Source organism: Aegilops tauschii, chromosome 6 (genome assembly GCF_002575655.3).
Source record: "Aegilops tauschii subsp. strangulata cultivar AL8/78 chromosome 6, Aet v6.0, whole genome shotgun sequence".
In the NCBI taxonomy this organism is placed as follows: domain Eukaryota; kingdom Viridiplantae; phylum Streptophyta; class Magnoliopsida; order Poales; family Poaceae; genus Aegilops; species Aegilops tauschii.
In genome coordinates, this window is record NC_053040.3 from 415,817,127 (window position 1) to 415,825,959 (window position 8,833).

Here is an 8,833-nt window from a genome sequence, read left to right on the forward strand (position 1 = left end):
TATTAGGCCCGGACTATCAGCATCCCTTCATCAACTAGATAGGAGTAGCGACAGATGTTGCCTAGACGGTGGCTTCAGACTTACCGTTGTATCTCTTTGTAAGGACTTTTGTGAATAATTAATAAAGTGGGTGCATGCATCGTCCAGATGCAGAGGCCGGGGGTCTTCCTCCATTTCTAAAAAAAAGTCATACTACAGAAAGAAAAAGAAACGATGCAATTGTCGAAGGTCGTTCATTGCCTAAACCTTGAGTACTAAATCTGATTTCGTTGTAGATTACTAAATCTGAATAGTTACTTCACATGGTATTTCGTGAACAAATTTATGTGTGTGCCATACTTGTATTCATATTGTGAAGCAACCGGCTATGTGTGCACGACCTGCGATGGTGCCATGGTTGCTTAATCTCCAGTCCACTTTGGTCCAAGACTCCTCATCGCTAGCCCCCACGCTGCCATGTGTACTGAGAACAGACCATCGTATATATGGGATTGAATTTCATTTTTAAAAAAACTGGAGTGCCCTACACAAAAAGATCACATTTACCGAAGCGTATACATCATATCTACAGTTACTGCATCTGTGCAAAAAGGAGCTCATTCCACGTATCCGGTATACCCGGAACCGGAAGGCACCAATGCAAACAATCGTAAACCTCCCTCTGAACTTTGGTGCTATGGTTCGAGATGTGGCCCTCGCCGCGCAGCTGCGAGATGGCGCTGATATCCAGGAGCTTAACCCGAGTCCCGTTCACCGCGCGCTCCGCAGGCAGGTCATTCGAGCGATCCCGCGAGACCCCGCTCCCGCCGGACAGCGGGACGGTGCTGTCGCACCTCCCCCCGGTGTTCCACTCGCCGTCGACGAAATGCACCGGCGAGATGGTCCTCAGGAAAACGCTCACCCAAGGGTGACGCGCGAGCTGCGAGTCCGCCCACCTGGCGATGCTGTGGAGCTTGGCGTCCCTCGCATGGCTGAGGTTCGCCTCCCCCGCCGTCGTACAGCTTCCAGCGGTTCCTCCTGAACTTCACCTTGTTCCAATGATGGCCGGTGTTGAGCACCAGGGCGTCGAAGCTGGGGAGGTGCTCCTGCATGAACGGCGCCGGCCGGTCGAGGTGCAGCGCGTAGCTCCTCCTCTCGTCCGTCAGAGGCTCCAGCTGGGACAAGGTGGCGGACCAGTAGAAGAGGATGGTGGCGTTGGTCTCTGGGAATCGGTAGGCGGAGCCACCCGGACTGAACGGCGACGGGGTCTTTTCGAGGCCGTATCTCCGGCCGACGTCTTCAACCTCGGGGCTGCGCTTGCCGCCTGTCGCGATGCACATCATGGACTGGACTGCCCTCTGCCCAGCGAATCGCCCACGAACGCCAGAGTTCTGTTCCTCATCCTGTGATCAGGCATCGCCATGGATGTGTTACAACTTACAACTTGAGGACGAGCGACGAGTCCTTGGGACAAAATCTATTGGAGAGGGGCGCGGCACGTACCTTTGAAGAAAGTGCGTCGCTGAGAAATCGGGCCTGTCGCAGTCATGCGGCTGCCAGCGGTAGCTCTCGTACGAGAAATCTGTCCGTTCCGTCCTGCGGCAAGACCACATTCGTGATTTTTTTTAGAAAAGGAGGAGGACCTCCGGCCTCTGCATCTCGGTAATGCATACGGCCACTTTATTAATTATTCTCACAAAATCTTACAAAGTCATACAACAGTAAGACTAAAATCATCGTCTAAGCAACAACTGTCGCTACACCTATCCAATTGATGAAGGGGCGCTGATAGTCTGGGCCTAATATCAAACAGACATCGCAGCCAGACCTAATCTAAGACCTGAGGTCCCAATCAGAACGCCTGCCGGGTATGGGCACCCACCAGTCCGGCGTGCTCCTCAACCAGGATGATTGCTGGGTATGAGGCCGCCGCAGCCACTTGCCACCAATCCATCTTCAGAGTTGTACTGCTGCATCAACATTGCCCGGTCTAGCTGCCGCCGACGCCACCACGACGCCAGACAGCGTCGACCTCCTGCACGTGTCCATCATCACACATCTGACGCCAAGCCTCCGCTGCTCCATGCCGCCAAGAGCCGCCGCCATGAATATGTAGAAAGAAACACCGCTCCACCGAAGAAGCCATCCGCTGGTCCCTCGAGCCCGAGTGCATCTCCAAGAATGCCGCCCCCAAGGGGTAACGACACATGACTGCCACCGTCATCCGATCAACTGATTTAGGGTTTCCCCCGGGGGTATTGGGTGGGTTTGGGATTTGTACCTCGATGATGCCTTCATGAAGGAAACGATGATAAGGGCATCGTCATCACCGGCTCCGGCCAACGACCGAAGACCAAGTTTTAACTTGGATCCGTCCCAAGAAATCCACCCTACAACCTGTGCACTGTCTCGACCGCCTTCAAAGCCCCAGAGCTAGCCGCCTAGATCCGGCGACCAACCGCAACAGCAGTGCCACCATAGGAGCCCTGGCACACCGGCCACTGCCTGAATGCGCCACCACTGGAGCCTGGGAGGAGGACTCCTACCCCACCTCGCCAAACCGCAAGAGCCGCCGAGATGGAATACCGCACGCTCATCACCGTCTCTGATCGGAACCAATCCGTGGCAAAACCACGAGATCGCCGACGCAGATCCGCCTTGGATATGGACTGCACCACGCCATGCCGCCGTGGGAAGCCCGAGCTTCACTCGCCGCCGCCGTCAAGGGCCGCCGCCCCGGGATCCTGATCTGGCCAGCCCGGACCTCCACGGCACCCTCTTCACGTCGCTGCCGCCGGCTCACCACCAGGCAACCGCGCCGCCGCCCAAGGCCTCCGCCCAGAGCACGCCATCGCGCCACCATGGATCAGATCGCCACCGCGCCGTCACGCGCGTGGAGGTCCCGCCCCACCCCCTCTGACGCCATCCAGGGAGGAGAGCCTCCGCCACCGCCGTCGGCCCCCGGGCTTAGCTCTGCGGCGTCCTCCGGCGGTGGCGGAGGGAAGGGAGGGAGGTGGTGGTGACCCTGGCGGCTAGGGTTTGCGGAGCCGCCCGAGTCGCCCGAGACGGGGGCGACACGGGGGCCTTCTATTTTACCCCGGTAAGGCAGAGGACCACATTCGTGATAGCCACCGCCTGCACTCGTTGCCGGAGTAGAGCGGCCTCCTCGCATCCGCCACCCACTTGCCCTTTGCATAGTTGTTACAGGCTATCGATTAACAAACAACACTTTGTCAGTAGAATTATATAGGCCGTGTGGGAGGAGAATTGATCGATGTGCACAGAGTTGAAACCGTGAAATCTCCATGCTTGGAGAAACAACTCACGATTCGCCAGGACTTGAGTATGCATGAGCTCCAGGGGCTCTCCCGCCACTAGTGGTAGTGGTTGCCTGCTACGGGTCAATCTGGAGGCATCTTGCTCGGAGTCAGGGAGGATGCTTTCTCGGTTGAGGATATGGACCGAGGGGAGTTCTTCCTGAGCATGTTCGTCACCGACCGACGAGTTCACCTCAGCTGGGAGGTGATTTTTGTCTATGGTCCTGCGGATGATGGGCGCTTTGCCGACTTCCTTGCCGAGCTGAAAAATAAGGTGGAGAGGTGCACCACTCCGGTGGTGGTGGCCGGGGACTTCAACCTCATTAGGTGGGCTTCAGATAAAAACTCTCCTAATGTTGATCGGGTCCGCATGCGTCTATTCAACGACTGCATTGCGGACCTTGCGCTTCGTGAGATAGCCCGCGTAGGGGCTAGGTTCACATGGACGAATAAGCAGGCGGACCCCATCCAGAGTGTTTTGGATCGGGTATTTGTGTCGGCTCAGTGGGAAGTGATGTTCCCATTGTGCTCCCTCAAGGCGGTCACTCGGATTGGCTCCGACCATACCCCCCTGCTTTTCTCTTCGGCGGATGATGCCCCCCAGAACCCTTCGCTTCCGCTTTGAGGCGTTTTGCTTGGAGCAACCGGGTTTCTTTGAGTTGGTTCACGATCGCTAGCTAGAGGTTGTCGCGTCCCCGCCTCATGTGTTTTGTGTTGTGGATGTCTGGAATCACTGTGCTAAAATGGCCCGTCAGGCCATGAAGGGCTGGTGGGCGAACCTTGGTGCTGATCTTTGGGCCCGTAAAGGGGCCCTGCTAGATCAGATTAAGGTGCTAGATGGCCTTGCGGATGGGCCGGGCCTGTCTCCTGACGACTGGATTAGGAGATACTCCCTCGAGGCCTCGCTCATGGACATTTATAAGAGAGAGGAGTTGTTTTGGCAGCGTTGAGGTGGCCAGAACTGGCTCCTTAAGGGGGATGCGAACACTGCTTACTTCCAGGCGATTGCCAATGGCAGCAGGCGGAAATGTGCCATCCCTTTCCTCTGGGATGGGGATGTTCTTCTGCAGAGCCCAGATGACATCTCCACCCATATTTACTCCTTCTATAAGGAGTTGTTTTCGGCTGAGCCGCATGGAGGCGTCTCCCTCTGCGCTGACTTCTGGCCGCTTGCCGATCGGGTCTCCGATGCGGAGAATGCGGAGCTTACTCTCCCTTTATCTCCTGAGGAGGTGGGACGGGCGATTGCTTCTATGAAAGCTTGCTCAGGCCCGGGGCCGGATGGCCTTCCGGTAGTTTTCTTCCAGAAATTCTGGGAGATCCTGCGTCCGGTCATTATGCCCATGTTCCATGAGTTTTATATCAGAACTCTAGACATGGCTAGGATTAACTATGGTGTCATATCTCTGATCCCCAAAGTAGTTGGGGCAACGGATATTCGGCAATTCCGTCCCATCACGGTGATCAACGTGTTGGAGCGAATCTTTGCGAAGGTTTGCGCGACCCGTTTATCCCCCGTGAACGAATTGCTAAAAAGGACCATCTGCAGATGCATTTGCCAAAAAGGACCCCCTATGCCGTGGCGGCAGGCGCGGCAGGCGCGGCAGGCGACACGTGGCACCTGGCGCCACGCCAGGAGGCGGTGGGCCCTGCCGCCACAGCAGGAGGCGGCCGCGCGGGGTATAACAGTTTCTGTACGCGCCAGCAGCCGGGACGGAACGGGCCAGGCACTGTGGGCCACGCCGCCACCGGGCGAGGCGGCGGGCGCTGCGGCTGCCGCTCACTGGCCGACAAGCCTTGCTGCTCGCGGGCCCAGCCGGTGGGCCACGCCGCCACAGCGGCAGGCGGCATCTCTGGTAGACGCGACAACAGACACTGACGGCCCTGATTCCCAGGCGCGACAGCGACGCTGACGGCCCTGATTCCCACGCGTGGGAATATGGACGCTGATGCCCTGCTTTTGGTTCTTTCGCCCGGGAATCAGTCCTGCTTTTGCTACTTTTGCCTCAGCGGATGTGACGACACTTTGAGAATCGCTCTGGCTATTGCTTGAGCGGATGTGATGGCACTGCGGTAATCAGTCACTCGCTGCGGGAATCTGATGCTGCGGGAACCTGTTGTGCTCACACTACAGGGATCCTAAAATTTCCCGCCTAATTTCGTCTGTTCGCGCTTATTTTCTCACCATCATTTGTCATATGAGCCTATAAAAGGAGACACCGAGGCTCTCATCCAGCCATCCTCAAAATCACCACTGCGCAAAGTGTGTAACACATTTTTCAGTCGGTATGAGTTTGCCTTGCTCGGATCGATGTAGTTAAATGTAGCTTTATTTCTGCATTTTAATGTAGCTTTATTTCGGTAGTTAAATGTAGCTTTATTTCAATACTACGATGTACCGTGTCGTAATGAAAAAAAAATATAGTTTTAGAATAAATTAGTGGCATTTTCTTTTCCTCCACTAATTATCGAACATCGTGCAACAACTAAAAAAATGAAATTAAGATAGAACATAATGCCCTACAATAAGAGAGTACAAACTAATAATGCAAGTACATCTGAATTAAATGGTAGAAGTGGAATACAGCTTAAAAACTACATGAAGGCATCATCGTCATCCTCCGTCGATGCAGAACTCTTGCCCTTCGAGGATGCAAAACTCTTACCCTTGGACGATGCAGAACTCTTGCCCTTCGAGGATGCAGTACTCTTGCCCTTGGACGATGTAGAACTCTTGCCCTTTGACGATGCAGAACCCAGAAGCGGCGGCATGAAGATATCATCTTCATCTTCGCTCTCCTCAGTCCATAAAAATGGATTCTTTTCTGCAGTCCTTCTGAAAGTTTCACTCTTCGGCTCCACTACCTTCTTCCACCTTGCATGCAACCTAAGAAGTTCTTTACGTACCTCCTCATAGGTCCTTTCAGGCCACCCAGACCTACGTAATTCGTGAGCCAACTCATTCATTATGGTGTCACTAACGGTGAGTTTGTCCGATGGAACTATCCTATTGTCCATCCTGAAATGGTAGCTAGCCTCGGAAGAGTCCTGCTCATCCCAGGGTGAAAACGAACGAAAGGATAATGGGACATCTCGACTACACTACACTGGAATGCTTATCCATCTCCGTCTGAAGGGGGTTTTATAGGTAGAGAGGAGAAAATGGCGGGAAAGAACGACTGCGGTATGGCGGGAAAGGGTTGGCGGGAAGGGGTTGGCGGGAAACGGGTGGCGGGAAGATATGGCGGGAAGGGGTTGGCGGGAAACGGATGGCGGGAACATATGGAGGAAAAGTGCTGGTGGGAAAATATTGAGGGGAAAGGGTTGGCGGAAAAAAATCATTTCGGCCTAACATAAGCCGAAGAGTGAAGCGGGATAGTATGGCGGGAGATATAGGCGGGAAACATTGTTTCTGACTGGTGCATTTTTATTTCAGCATACATAGATGTTTAAATCGGAAATGTCTAGCCATTGTACGTGGTACTGGTTTAAATCTGGTACACGAGTCTCCTCGGGCATGGAGATCCCTCGCGTGGAGAGATACGACTAAGATCCCTCACCTTGGGTGTATGTGTCATATCCTGTGTACGCGTATGGGTTCGGGGAAAGAGTCTGCTCGGGCATCGAATCCAAGCCCGTGCCATGGTCCTGAGATGTCTGCCCTTGACGAAGCTGCACCGAAGAAGAGCGATGCAGTGGCAGAGATGAGTCATGTCGCGGCAATGTCGTTCTAGTACACGGACCCTTCCCCCACTGCCCATGGCTCGTACGCGCCTCGCTCGGTCTGGACGACGGCACCGCACTCGGTCTGGCTGACCTCGCTACCGGCATGTTGTACGCTCCAGTGACAACGTCGTCGCCTCTACTGCATCTGAACTTTGTTGCCATGTATTCTTGAAAACGTTTCTGGAATGACTTGCGAGCTGGGCCTCGGGCCGGCATGCTTTCCGCAGCCATCTGCCCTACTTTGTTGCAACTTTCAAGCTGAACAATATTTGGATGTTATTTGGTTGAAATGATTATGAAATGATGGACCTAAAAAAGTTACAAGTGATTACCATCTGGTCACGATAGTAAGCTGCATGCAGCTCAATATGTCTCTGCGCCTGCTCCTCCTGTGTGAGATGTGTTGGTATAGTAGCTGGCTGACTGGCCAGGCTAGTACGTGTGTTGATGCAGTACCACTGCTTGTATGCTTGATCTATACTTCCATCGTATGGTCTGCAAAATTAAATAATTACATAAACCGTTGTGATGAAAGCAAAGCATCTTCACGCATCGTATGGTCATCGTAATAAAATAATGTAAATAAAATGTACCTAAGTTGATGCACTATATCTGCTAGCGCTTCATTTTCCCACTTGTGTACCATTGAATGTTGTGTTCCCTCCAATCGTATAAACTCCAACCCCTGCCCATATTGGTTAGCCTGCAAATTATGTAACAAAGTGTGAGTTTAGTAAATTAAAAAATACACTAACTATTTAGGGAGGTCACATCTTACTTATGGGTTTCCTCATCGATACGTCTTGGAAAAGATGGTGGAATCTCTTGATAGAGACCGAACTGTCTCATTACACGCGCTGGGTTGTAAGGCTCAACACACCACAAGAACAATAAGTTGCAGCGAGTCAGCCAGAATGCACTATCGCTCAAGATGCCTGCTGTTATGGGTCGAATATCAAAGACCATTTGTATCTGGTCCTGAGTCCACGGGTTCCATGTGACTTCTCCTCATCAAGTATCTCAAACTGCTGGTGGTACATAGGGTAACAATTTTTCGCAATATCTGGAGACCAACATTTCCGTGCCTTTGTCCACCTGGTGGCCATAGTTGCACTGCTGCCCTCGCTAAAGTCGTATGGGTGTACGGGATTTAGTATATGAGGTTGTCCTACAGGGAGGTATACCCAGGACCACAACTGTAGAAACTCGTAGGCGACACAAAGTAACGGAGCTTTTTGTGTGAAAGAGGTTTTTTGTGTGGCATCACACAAGCCTCTATATGTATGACATAGCATGGCAGAAACGAAGCTGTATTTTGGCTGCTCGGGTAAAGGTTCATCTACCATATTCTCTGCAATGTAGATGAGACCAGGGAGAACTACGTCCCTGTGTGAATTTGGAAACCGAGTCCCGAGGAGCCACAACAAATACACAAACAGATGTCTTTTTCTCGTCTCATAATCGGTGAAGCTAGATAAAATACAAAAGTTATCACGAAGCCAGGCGAGTGGGATGCCCCGAGGGCCACCAGAACGTTGTGATTCTGGCATTGCCATCCCAAGAGGGGCTGCTATATCTAATGTCCAAGATGGAGACACTCGTGGAGAGACTAACGACTCACCTCTAATTGGTAGAGCAGTGATCATAGAAACATCTTTCAGTGTAGGTGCAAGCTCCCCAAAACGAAAGTGAAAGGTGTGGGTTTCAGGTTTCCACCGGTCAACGAGGGATGTCAAAAGGGATGGGTCCGAACGTAATTGGTCGTCGCATGACGTGAGCCTAGAAAAACCTTGTAGTCCATAAGCGTCAAG

General features: G+C 52.8%; 1 pseudogene; it reads right to left on the bottom strand.

Annotated features, from left to right (window-relative positions):
* Positions 1–571: 571 nt before the first annotated feature.
* LOC109763216 (protein trichome birefringence-like 14) lies at positions 572–6,068 on the bottom strand (annotated as a pseudogene).
* Positions 6,069–8,833: the final 2,765 nt, after the last annotated feature.